The sequence below is a fragment of the Crassostrea angulata genome, chromosome 2 (assembly GCF_025612915.1).
Source record: "Crassostrea angulata isolate pt1a10 chromosome 2, ASM2561291v2, whole genome shotgun sequence".
In the NCBI taxonomy this organism is placed as follows: Eukaryota; Metazoa; Mollusca; class Bivalvia; order Ostreida; family Ostreidae; genus Magallana; species Magallana angulata.
Genome location: NC_069112.1, coordinates 12837633 through 12851634, shown reverse-complemented (window position 1 = coordinate 12851634; position 14002 = coordinate 12837633). Strand labels below are relative to the sequence as shown.

The following is a 14002-nucleotide window of genomic DNA, read 5'->3' as shown; positions in this document are numbered from 1 at the left end:
CAGATCTCACATTTCTTTGTTATGTAAACAACGCTCAGGTCATGTTTTTGTTGAAATTTTGAATATAACATGTTTAGACATTATACATGTATGAATATGCAAAACACTAGCAATTTCAACGGAAAAATCCGGTTATTAAAATGGTGAAAATGGCGGGCGGGCGGCTGCCAAAAGGGTACCCTCATTGTACGGATAACTCCTCCTACAGTTTTCAAGATAGGAAGTTGTTCTTTAGCAGATCAATTGTACATATATCAGAGGTGTGCTTGTTGCTAGGAGTTCGATTGCTGATAATTTATGAAGAAAATACCAGCTTTTGAACTTAGTCATTTTTTGGGCAAAATATTGCATATAGGTTACCCTCATTGTACGGATAACTCCTCCTTCAATTTTCAAGATAGGAAGTTGTTCCTTTGCAGAACATTGTACAGCATAACTATATAAAAATAAAATTGGGCCCAAATCTTAACCATGTCCCTTTCAGCTTTTGTGTGCACAAAAAAACTCAATAGATAACTAGACTAATACTTTCACTAGATGTCTGATAACAATGGTGTGACCTATATAGACAAGCTTCTTAAAATTACTAGTTACTATTTTTTTCCTCTGACTAAAGCTTACATTCGTTTAGTTGACTTATTACTAATTTTATCGGTATAAGCATTGCACGTGACGGTCGGATATAGTTTTTTGTCCGACTGTTGGGATTTGTATTAGCCTTCGCTCCACATTCTTATTCTTTAATACATAAACCTAGCTTCATATACTTTTTTTATTTGAAGAAGATGAACTGTAGATGGACTTTGACTTTACCTTGAAATAAAAGTTTTTGCAATAAATTAAAAAGAGAATATGGCCTTTAAAATTCTTTTAAATTAGAGTAGTTGGCCTTTGAAATGACGACGTCATTTTGTGTTTGGAGTAGAATAAAAAGGCAGCACCAAGATTTGCTCCTCATTTGGTCCTCTGCAGAGGAAAGCGAAAAAAAAACAAACAAATTATTGAAAGTGTGCAAAGTTGCAGCGTTGATATTCAAAGGTTAGACTGTGTATAATTGGAGATGTAAGTATACCTTCACATGGATATACGTAGATCAGAGTTTTTTAAAATAACATTTCTGATTTAATAGTCCTTTGGAAAAACAAAACACTAAATTAGTTTCTTACTGACTGACTAGGAAAATATATCGGGTTGCTCAATCTCACATAAGGTCTCTCAAATCGAGCAACTCGATTTATCTCCAATAAGCCAGTGACAAAACTAATAATTAATAATGCCGTATTGACGTTAAGTGATATCTAAGTCAATACCATTTTAATTTTTATAGATCAAATTTTGCTTCAATTTTCGTCTTCATTTACAATAGAATAGAGATGACAGTTGATAATTGGTAAAATGATTACTCATTTGGAACGATGGTAACTGGTTACAAAATTAGTAATCAATTAGTTGAATAAAAAAGTATTATATTTTAATGCAATTTCACTACAAATTTAATTTTTTTTATTTATCGACATATGTTATCTGATCGAGTTGCATGTAAATTGGAGACAGTTTTAAAGCCCCAGAGCTGAAATTGTGTTGGGAAATTGGTCAATGGCTATTCAATTTAATTTCCAATAAAACAACATGTCATAGCCCTCTCTTTTAATTAATCATTAATCAATTAAAAAAAAATCACTGTTGAGACTGTTACACTTATTTTTTCATTGTATATACTTTCAACATGTTAAAGAAGACAAAGATCTTGAATAGCAAAGGCTGATATCTCAATTGGTCAAAAACATGTAACTACAATTTTAAAAGATTGAAGATCTTAAACTTGTGAAAGGTAAACTTTGATCAACATTAATTATTTTTTCCTGAGAAGTTTAGCTGATTAGAAAATTACGGACAGGGAAAAATAAATCCCCATACTGTTTACTTGTTTTTATTAAAGTAATGTTTTGGCTTTCTTAAAAAATTTCTTAAATAATTTTCATATAAAAACGTGGCTTACTATCTACACCATATTTAGATCGTACTTTCTGTGACATTAATGATAGTAAATTAAAGAGGCATTATATATGTGCATAAACTTGGTATTTTTAGCTCACCTGAGCCAAAGGCTCAAGTGAGCTTTTCTGATCACAATTTGTCCGTTGTCTGTCGTTGTCGTTGTCGTCGTCGTTGTCGTCGTCGTCGTCGTTGTTAACTTTTCATATTTTCATCTTCTTCTCAAGAACCACTGGGCAGATTTCAACCAAATTTGGCACAAAGCACCACTATGTGAAGGGAATTCAAGTTTGTTGAAATGAAGGGCCTCGCCCTCTTTAAAGGGGAGATAATTGAGAATTATTGAAAATTTGTTGGTATTTTTCAAAAATCTTCTTCTCAAAAACTATTCGGCCTGTAAAGCTTAAACTTGTGTGGAGGCATCCTCAGGTAGTGTAAATTCAAGTTTGTTCAAATCATGGTCCCCAGGGGTAGGGAGGGGCCACAATAGGGGGATCAAGTTTTACATAGGAATATATAGAGAAAATCTTTAAAAATCTTCTTCTAAAAAACTATTAGGCCAGAAAAGCTCAAATTAAAATGGAAGCATCCTCAGGTAGTATAGATTCAAGTTTGTTCAAATCATGGTCCCCAGGGGTAGGAAGGGGTCACAATAGGGGGGTCAAGTTTTACAAAGGAATATATAGAGAAAATCTTTCAAAAATCTTCTTGTCAAAAAATATTAGGCCAGAAAAGCTCAAATTAAAATGGAAGCATCCTCAGATAGTGTAGATTCAAGTTTGTTCAAATCATGGTCCCCGGGGGTAGGGTGGGGCCACAATAGGGGGATCAAGTTTTACATAGGAATATATAGAGAAAATCTTTAAAAATCTTCTAAAAAACTATTAGGCCAGAAAAGCTCAAATTAAAATGGAAGCATCCTCAGGTAGTATAGATTCAAGTTTGTTCAAATCATGGTCCCCAGGGGTAGGAAGGGGTCACAATAGGGGGATCAAGTTTTACAAAGGAATATATAGAGAAAATCTTTCAAAAATCTTCTTGTCAAAAAATATTAGGCCAGAAAAGCTCAAATTAAAATGGAAGCATCCTCAGATAGTGTAGATTAAAGTTTGTTCAAATCATGGTCCCCGGGGGTAGGGTGGGGCCACAATAGGGGGATCAAGTTTTACATAGGAATATATAGAGAACATCTTTAAAAATCTTCTTCTAAAAAACTATTAGGCCAGAAAAGCTCAAATTGGCGTGTAACTATCCTCAGATAATGTAGATGGGAAGGGTGGGGCCACAATAGGAGGATAAATTTTTATAATGGAATATTTAGATAAAATCTTTAAAAAAAATTCTTTTAAAAACTATTTGGCGAAGAAAGCTCAAATTGGTGTGTAACTATCCTCAGATAATGTAGATTCAAGTTTATTCAAATCATGGTCCCCGGGGGTAGGGTTGGGCCACAATTGGGGGATAAATTTTTATACAGGAATATATAGAGAAAATCTATAAAAACAAATTCTTTTAAAAATTATTTGGCGAAGAAAGCTCAAATTGGCGTGTAACTATCCTCAGATAATGTAGATTCAAGTTTGTTCAAATCATGGTCCCTGGGGGTAGGGGGGTCCACAATGAGGGATCAATTTTTATATAGAGAGAAAATCTTTAAAAGTCTTCTTCTCAAAACTATTAGGCCAGGAAAGCCCAAATTTGAGTGGAAGCATCCCCAGATCTTATAGATTCCAGTTTGTTTAAATAATGGTCCAGGGGTAGGGTGAGGCCACAATGGGGGATGAATTTTTACATAAGAATATATAGAGAAAAATCTTTAAAGATTTTCTTTTTAAAGACTATTTGGCCAGAAAAGCTTAAACTTGTGTAGAGGCATCCTCGGGTAGTGTAAATTCAAGTTTGCAAAATCACAGTCCCTAGTGGTTGGGCGGGGCTGTGATGGCGATTCGAATTTTTACATAGAAATATATAGCGAAAATCTTTAAAAATATTCTGGGAAAGTTTTTGGTCCAAAACTCAGTACTTAGTGTGAAAGCACAGGTTATGCAGATTTAAGTTTGATGAAACCATGATTCCCTAGAGAAAAGTGGGGCCTTGAAATGGAGGGGGGGGGTATATAGGAATAGAGAAAAATCTTACAGGTACAACAACAAAAGGAGCTTTGTATTTACCAAAAAAAAAAAAAGGAGTAATAAATTGGCAGATTTTCAAATTTTTTTTGCAAGATCTACTGTACTTAGTTGTCAAGATATTTAGATACGGTAATGCTAATTTGATCAGAATTAATGCAATTGTTGCTCAGGTGAGCGATGTGGCCCCTGGGTCTCTTGTTATACAAGCTACCCGCTTATCAGTCCGTAGGAATTATAATTTGCCGATCAGAAATTCTGCAAACAATGACAATCCCTACAATGAAACCATTTTTGTATTTTTGTTTTTCTTTCAAAATTGCATGTACATGTACATGAAATTGTCTTGAATGAAAGTTGTTCCACATTACTTTTGATTGGTCAATCCTAAGTCAAAAGTCACATCGCCTGTACAGCAGGTGAATAACCATTGCTTGAGGCTGAATCTTTTGCTCGGTCTAAATAAAAACCAACTTTCGTCAGTTCTTTCAAAACATTGATTGTATTCTGTAATTCTTTTCAAATTACATGAATCTTGCAGAAAGACACGAATTCCTGGCTGCATTCGTTAGGTCTGAAAATGTACAAACCAAATTTCCAGAGAAACAACATCAAGTCGGCGCAAGACATGGAGGCGTTAAAAAGCTTCACTAAGAACGATATAAAAGAAGAACTTGGTATAAGAAAAGCGGGTAAGATGTATTTATCATTAAGGTGGACATTTACCGGTATTTTATGATAATTTCTTAAAAGTAATTTTAAGTGTAAGTTTTATACTTCTACTGCATTATGGATGTAATAAGTGCTGGGTTTTTTAATGTAAACCGCGACCACTCGGCAATTTAGTACTGTATGGCTTAGATATGAGCTGGGTTAATACACATGCAAGTTTTTTGCATAATGCACTGTCGTATCAATGAAAAGAATATCGCATACGGTAGGTATAGTATAGCTGAGGAAATCAAATGGACACCTATTCTTTAGTAGAATTATAGATACATTTTTTTGTTTAATCGATACAAAAATAAATCATTCAAAATGATTCTAAATGTTGATGTCCCATGCAGTCAATGTAAAATGGTTATTTATGCGCAAGTAAATTTACACTAGCTACCCATTAAGCCTAAAACCGAATAAATTGCCCACGACGTGTGGTAAAATAATCATAACTTGAGTGTCACACAACCGGGTATTGATTTTTAACATCCACTTGTATTATTTTAATAAAGAAAATGTGTATTGAACCACCAGCGTGAATAGTTATTCATGTACTATTACAGTTTATTATACTTTCATGTAAATACTGAAATCTGATTGGTTTAGACGCAGTTGATAATCCGTTCTTTTACACTGAGCGTTAGCAACGCACTTGGCAACGGGTAACACAACGAATTGTTACATGCGCCTAAATTATGCGCGTACGGTTCGCCGTAGAGTTCACGCCATTTTATACAAAAGCAGAAATATTTTCTCTAAAATTAAGAAATTCAGTATAATAAAATAAATAGTGCCTAGTTGTTTGGGAGGATAACAATTGTAATTGACACCCCTCCAAAACCCTTGTCAACCTCTGCTTCGTGTCGGTTGACAGTGATTTTCTTGGAGTGTCAATTTCAACTGTTACCCCCCCCCCCTCCCCCCAAACAGGCACTATTTATATGATAACACACACCTAAATGGATTGGGAGCATATGCTTACAACGTATAATAAGCATGAAAAAAAATGAACAAATATATATATATATATATATATATATATATATATATATATATATATATATATATATATATATATATATATATATATATATATATATATATATATGATATGAAGTTGTCAAAATGTACAAAGTATTTACTATCGTTATAGAAGAATAGAGTCGATTCGTCTGTCTAATGCATTATAACCAGGTTAATATTTATGTTTTGATTTACAGGTCACCTACGAATGATTCTTGACGCTATACAATGCCTAAGAATTCCAACACACGGTAGAACCTGCTTCTTATATCATCGTTTTTACTTAATGATGTTGCTGTAAATGTTCTCTTTGTAACTCTATTTAATAAGATAGTGTCTAAATCAAACGAATAAAATCAATATGAAACAAAAACAGAAGTAAATACATGTATATATTAGTAAATATAAATCAAACTCCTGATGATTTCATTGATAATGAAACTAGTTGAGTATAGCTGGTGTTGTGATTTTTTTCATATACTACTTATACTATATAAATATATATACCTCCGGGGTTTTTTTCTTTTATTAATTGGCAACTTAAGGTATAATGCTATTTGCTTGTGAAAAAGTATAAAACTTTGGATTACAGAAGAAAAAATTATAACAAAGATGGAAGAACAAATAAGAAAGGCATGTGACCACAAATTGGAAAATGTTAATAAAGAAGAAAATAAATTTTGGACAGACCTTATTAAGGCATGTCTACAACCAGGTTCCGGTGCCTTTAGTTTGGAAACAATTCTAAAAGGTAGCAACAGCATGATCTATATATATATATATATATATATATATATATATATATATATATATATATATATATATATATATATATATATATATATATATATATATATATATATATATATAGATAGATAGATAGATAAAAAATAAATAAGAAAACACGAAAAACGTTCAATATAGCTTAAGCGCTTTCATTTTAAAATCTTCAGAAGGTATATATATATATATAAAATAATAATAAAAAATCACCTTCTTCAGGTGAACGTACATAAGTTATAAGTTAACTTATGTACATTCACCTGAAGAAGGATATAAATCCAGAAAGCGCTAGTGAATAGAAACTTTGGAACTGTTCATTTTCTTTTTCTTTTTTGATTATATATATATATATATAGAGAGAGAGAGAGAGAGAGAGAGAGAGAGAGAGAGAGAGAGAGAGAGAGAGAGAGAGAGAGAGAGGGTTTATCTAACATGTTGAGTCGGTGTTACTTAAAAAGGTTTTGGCTGTTTTGATATGTTTAAACGTAAGCCATATCTAGGACTCTGTCAGATATTTATTGCATTCACTAATTCAAATTACGTAAAGCGTAAAATGTCAAATCTTAATTTCGGTTGCTCGAGGGAAAATAGTTTTTTTTTGTTACTCATATTTATAAAAGACCATGCAACAACAAAAAATTGACGTACAATAGGGATCGTTTGGGATGCATTGTTATAAAATTTTTCAATATTTCTAAATCTATTATATATTTAGTTTTGGTATAAAAAAATCATACGTGTAGAAATATTTAATAAAACGATATGAAACCTCTCAATTTGTAAAATTAAGCTTATTTTCATTCTTGAATTTTTCTTTTAGCAGGTGATATTGTTGTACAAATATACTTCGATATTTTTATATACACATTTAAAAAATATCTTTCAGGTAATCTACAGAACCTAAGAAACGAGTGCCTAATGATCTCCGGAATTGTCAACTGTCTGTGGATCGTAATCGTGATGACGCTAAGCAGAAGCATTGATCTCAGAATAGCCGGAACTGACCCGCTCAGTAAGTCAACAAACAAAAGAATTTAGCTTTGTACTACAGGAAACGAAAAGTTGACTGAGATTAACTGGAGGGTATATTTAATGTGAATAAATGGGATAGATGTTCCATTCATTTACCTTTCCAGACCTTTTAGTTAACAATCAATATACTAAATAGCACAAGTTTATTTTCCGAATCTTATCATGTTGACATTAGTTAAGCAGAATGTCAAAATTGTTTATTTTTAAACCCAATTCTGTTTTCTTAAGGTCTTCTGTTTTCAATTTACGTAAGCTGTGTATTTCCAATCTTGTCAGTTAATGTTCTGCGGTCTTGATTATGTATCCTGTCTGGTTAGGAAGATGTATTTTTAGATGCTTATGACCGCCAGTTTACAAATTTAACATGTTAATTACTTGAAATTCATGCTCTTTTTTAAAAATCAGATTCAGAATGTAAAATTAAGATTTTTCATTTTCTAGCTAGGGAAAATGTTCGAAAGAATATCATAAAAGAAAAAAATCATACTGAAGATTTTGAGAAAGATTTTATTTTTTATATCAATGAAACCGTGGTACACTGTGTTGGTCAGTGCCCAGTGCAGTGCCATATAGTTGGGTACGGCGCTAGCCAGTGCCATGTACAAGGACGTTCAGTGGGGTAAAGTCATTGAAAATACATATAGGTGCAGTTAACGTACAGTAAATGTCCGACAATGTCAGTCAATTTTTGGTCAAGTAGCATCGGGGAGGGGGGGGGGAGGCTCCAACTTTTTCTTGCAGCAGACATTTGTATTACATTTATATATATGAAACTGAGTTATAATGGAGTTGCCCTCCCCATTTTCATGAGAGGAGCATATCAAAAAGACAAATAAGGGAAATAGGAATGAAATTGAAATAAAAGGAGTACGCACCACCTCACCGATTAGTATTTTGTGATTTTGTGATTTAAGAAGAGTTCTTTTTTAATGTCAATATTTTTTGTGAGGTTGCTCCCCCCGCCCCAATTTTCAAATACGGTGCTACGTGCCCAATGTTTGGGATAATATATTAAATGTACAACATTTACAGGTTTGTGCAAAAGTCATGTTTTGTTTTATGGACAAAGCAAACCGAATATACAACAATCTTTACCATAAAAGAACATTTAAAAATACGCAAGCTGATACATTCAAAATTACACTTTTTGCCTATAGTTAAACACTACACGCTTCAATTGATTCTTGCTAAAAATTTGTCAATTAATATTGATATTGATTTTTTTGTTCAAGGTTTGATATTCCTGGTGGTATTTGGATTCATCTTAGTTCTCCAGTTTGTTTGCATGCTTATTCACAGATTCACTACTCTATGCCATTTTATTGGCGTGCACTATACCGATGTGGACAAGAGTACCGTATTTCAATTTCGTTAATGTCACCCTTGTCTTTAGAGGAAAGAGCTGTTCAGAGACTTCTACCTGAAGTTCGCAGATTAATGCAAAACCAATAAGTTACGAGAGAATATAGAATTTGATGTAAAGCTATGCTGTTTTTTCAAGTCAACATGTTTATGCACACATATAATTGTATTCATGTATATGTTTTAACACATGATTATAAATTTAACAGTATTGGTTTTATAAGATACATAGTTATGTAGTGGCCGGGTACGGTATGATACCAGGTTAGTAAATTTCATACCTTGTGAGGCGAAGCCGAGTTAGGTATGAATTTTACTAACCAGGTATCATCCGGTACCCGGTCACTACATGACTATGTGACGATTATATCTTACCGACTGCATTAGTGTAAATGACAAAAATGTAATTAAACAATAAAAATCAAGCGTTTTATATCAAATTTGACGTCATATTTCTATTAGAATGTCGTCATAATGCTCAAGGGAGATATATTTCGTACTGACTATGTATGGGATAAACATGGTCCCCAACGTGACTACTGTTAGCCAATGATTTCCTTACAAATTAGCAGGATGTAAGATTTAAACATTTCATGCTTTTGATTCTCGTATTGTAGAAATGTACAGTAGCAATCGGACCCAACCTACCTAACACAAGAGTAAACCCCAACTAAACCCCGGGTTTACTTTTTTGAAAATGTGGGTCCACTCGGGGTTACTTTCGGTTTACTCCGGGTTTGCTTTGGGTTTACTTAGAAATTGCTTTTGAGGTCAAGTGTACGCACTAGTGTTAAGCAGAATCGTCTTTTATCTTACTATCCTAATGCTTGTAATTCGTGGCCCTTGTATATTTCAAATACACAGTTAGAGTCTGCTTTCAGGGGTATACTTCTGATCGGGTTTACTCTCTGTGTCCACTTTGGGTTAACTCTGGGCCCACTCTAGTAAACCCAGTGTAAACCCAGAAAGTAAACCAAGGGTTTAGTTGGGGTTTACTTTCTGTTAGGTTGGGTCTGATCGGAAATGTATGCATTCAAGTACTATTATGACAAGATGAATGATGTTTTCATATATTGTATAAGAAACATTTGATATAAATTTCTATATGTTTGCTGATTTTGTTGATATCAAGTTTAAGAGGAGTAAGAGTTAGAGGTAATTACAAATTTTGGTCGCTTATGCTTAAGATGATATATATATATATATATATATATATATATATATATATATATATATATATATATATATATATATATATATATATATATATATATATATGACTCTAGATCAATTAAGAAATGTAAAAAAAGAAATCTTGTACGGTGTTTTTCACATAATTCTTTTGTCAATCATTTTAAAAAAGTACATATCTTTTATTGGCATGATTTGAAGTAATTAAAACGATATACACCTAAAGATCTTTGAACCAAAAAACCATTGTTTAAAAAATTTGTTTGCCACATTTTTATTCAAGCTATATGTTATGAATGATACAATTTTATTTGTTAGGTAAATACGTTTTTCAAAGAAAACATCCGTTCGTTTTTATAGGGCATAAACACGCTATTGCTCCGATGGTAGGAAAAAAACCTATCATTACTCGATTTAAGTTTTTAATTAAATAATGCGTCTTTCTCTAGGAGCAGTTTAAATGGAACAGTTTCTATTCGATTCGATTGTTAAACAATACTTTTTTTTTTAAATTGATGATGATGAAATTAGCAGGATTATGAAAAATAATACTTATGCCCTTTATGTCAATTAAGGATGACGTTTACTCAGAATTAAAAAATAAATTCACGGATGATAATGAAAAACCATCAATTGTATGTTATAAATCTTTGATTGAAGTGTTATTTTTCACTTTAAAAAAATAGGTCAATGACCTACTTTTCGAGTTAATGGTCATTGAATATTTTTTTTGAAAAATCACGAAAAACCCCATAAAATTTTGCACTACGATTGAAATGTTCTTCATTGTAAAAATATTACAAAAAATAAAACACTTTTCAAAATTAAATACAGTTTATGAATGGTAGTGGCACTAAACAGGTACAAAGCATTAAGATTTAAGCACTAATTTTAAAAAATATTCCAGTCCGAATTTCCTCTATCACTTTTCAAATCCCTACCCATTTTCGATCTATTTTTTCAAAAAATTGAATGATTATAATACATAAACATTTACAGTATTGAACTACATATATTGACCTTATTCTGTTGGCATACAATTTATATGATGTCAATGATCAAAATGTTCAGATATGGTGTCTTTTATCGTTTTTAAGCATTTTTCGATATCTTTGCAATTCTTGCCATACGATTATCTGAATGAATAAATAAGGTAAAATCAACAGAAAATATGCACAATTATATACACTAAAATATTAAATCTTAACTTTTAATATTAGAGTACTGCCAAAAATGTTTAAGCGGTAAACGAAATCTGCATAATTTAGTCCGAATTTCCTCTGTTTGGATAAAAGTCTATTTTTGTTTGAGTCTTACTCCATAATAAAGGGAAAATATCGAATTTAATGTCAATATTAATTCATTCTATAAGTGTTTTTTTCTGTTTAGAACAAATTTTACTTATTACATTGAACTTTATAACAATCCAAATTTGAAAACTCAAACCCTGAGTAAACAACACCCTTAAGCAAAGATAACAATAAAACAGAATACCAAAAGTGACGTTGGAATTTGAAGTATGAACAAGAACATACAGCACAACACTAAAATGAAGGTTAAACGTTCCTTTTGAAAAAATGTGTGCAGGTTTTTCTAAGTTTATGCGTTCTCTAATCAATGACGAAAAACTTATACACTAAGAATATTGTACAGAAAAAGCATTGTCAAATGTACAGTATTGCGTACATTGTAAAGATTATCAAACACATTTTACTCTTACACATTGATGCATTTCGTCTGTCATGTAATACAGTGTATTAATTTATCATGTTTTCCCTTTGAAATCGGTTTTAAAAGCCATTGTCTACAAAGTACCAAAAGAATCCCAAGCAAGAAAAAAAAATCAAATTTAAAGAAATTATTAGAAGTTTTAGATGAAAATGTTTATAAAATTTATTTTATTTTTTAACAGTGAACAAATAGTGAAGGTATGGAACAAGCTAAAAAATAAATGCATCTCGATATCAGCATCATTAATATGCAAAACAAAATCAGTTACAAGCGAGTGACTGATAATGAATAATATGTAAGTATAATATATGTACTTTCAAATTCATTAAAGCCAAAAGCATGTATGCGTTGTGAAATAATAAGGACAATTTAAAGGTTTTAATGCAAACAAATTTCTGCTAAATCATTGAATTTAGCTACAGTACACCAATAGTGAAAACATGAAACGACCAGTATTAATTATGTAAAACAATAATGTTGTTATGATTATATTGTCCAATAAATGCAGCAATTTGAAATGATTCCAAATATCACAGTTTTCCTCTGCATACTGAATTTAGGGATATCAGGGATGGCTGCCATTTTAAGTCTGTAATTAACCTCAAAGAAAAAACATATACGTACAGATAAACATGTGTTAAATATTTAGATATTTTTTTAGCCCACTTAAATACACCGCAAAATCTGTTGTCAAATCTAGTTCATATTCTAACAAGTAGTAATGTAACGAGGTGGAAATAAACAATACTTTAACATATCCAACCCACTTACCCCGTAAAATGTGTAATGACGAATGGTTTCACATATTTGTCAATGTAAGTTTGGAAAACAACGATTGGCCAACATTGGGTCAATGTTGTAAATTTACCATCAGTGTAAGTGGAGACCAAGATATCGACCAAACAATGATCCAACATCTGTTAATTACATTTTTATTCACTAAAAAGTTTGTTAGTCGATGATATTTATTGAAACACGCATGAATTTTTAAGAGTTTTGAAATGTTTATGTGATTTTTACTGTGTTTAGGAATAAGATACATTACTAAAAGATAAATTCATTGTCAATAAATACATGTACACTCTTTATCTGTCAAGTGTGCAAGTTTAATTTTTATTTTAAAAAAATGATAAAAGCCTAAAAGTATAATGAAGAGATTCTGCAAAATCTATTTTAGTAGAGTGTAGAATTTAAGTAGCCGATCCTGAGATAAGAGCACATCCACTGACCAAGCAATTAATAAAAACTGTTTTTACAGCGTCAGACTGACAAGTTTCCATGGTTATTGTGATATCTGATCTGTTGGGATGGCCAAATCTGCTCCCATTTAGCATTTTGTAAGACCGATCTAGAGTTCACCAGTCTGCGAAAATTAATGCATAGCGACAGTCTAGCGAATAAATCAGAAATATAGGCATTATTTATGTCAAATAACTGGATATATTAAGCTTTTTTTTTACTTATAATATTAAGCTTTTTTTTTTAACTTATAAATAAAAAATCTCTCATTTATTGAATATTTGTACTTTTGTATGTTCTAGCTGCCTATTCCAGGTTTGAGGTTTGAAATTTTCACTTTTCATTCACTTTGAGATGCGTTGTTTGTGAAAATCAGTGTTTCATTTGGGCGACTATATATTAATGTATAAACCAAGATGACAAAAGATACAAAAGAAAATTTAAATGAAGCAAAACAAACTGAAGAGAGTAAATCATTACTTATTTTTTTATGGGGGGGGGGGGGGGGGGGGACTAAGTTTAAAAATTGTGGATATAGATTTACCACGAGAATATATGCTAGCTAAATAAAAAAAAAAACCGGCCGTTATTTTATTTCAAGAATGTTTTATCATTGGTCGTGCATTGTGGATTTAAAATATATACATCATTATTTTTCTGATATCTTTTTGCAGTTGTATTGTTTCACCTATACTGCACCAACACTGACATAAAATTGGGCAATGTGGGTCATATGTTACGTACCTTGGCCCACCGTCGGGTCAATAATTCCAACATTCCCAACATGTAGGACCTGCGTT

General features: G+C 31.8%; 1 pseudogene; it reads left to right on the top strand.

The window, feature by feature from the left end:
* LOC128173910 (uncharacterized) overlaps positions 1-10205 on the top strand; it is a 29692-nt pseudogene extending 19487 nt beyond the window's left edge.
* Positions 10206-14002: the final 3797 nt, after the last annotated feature.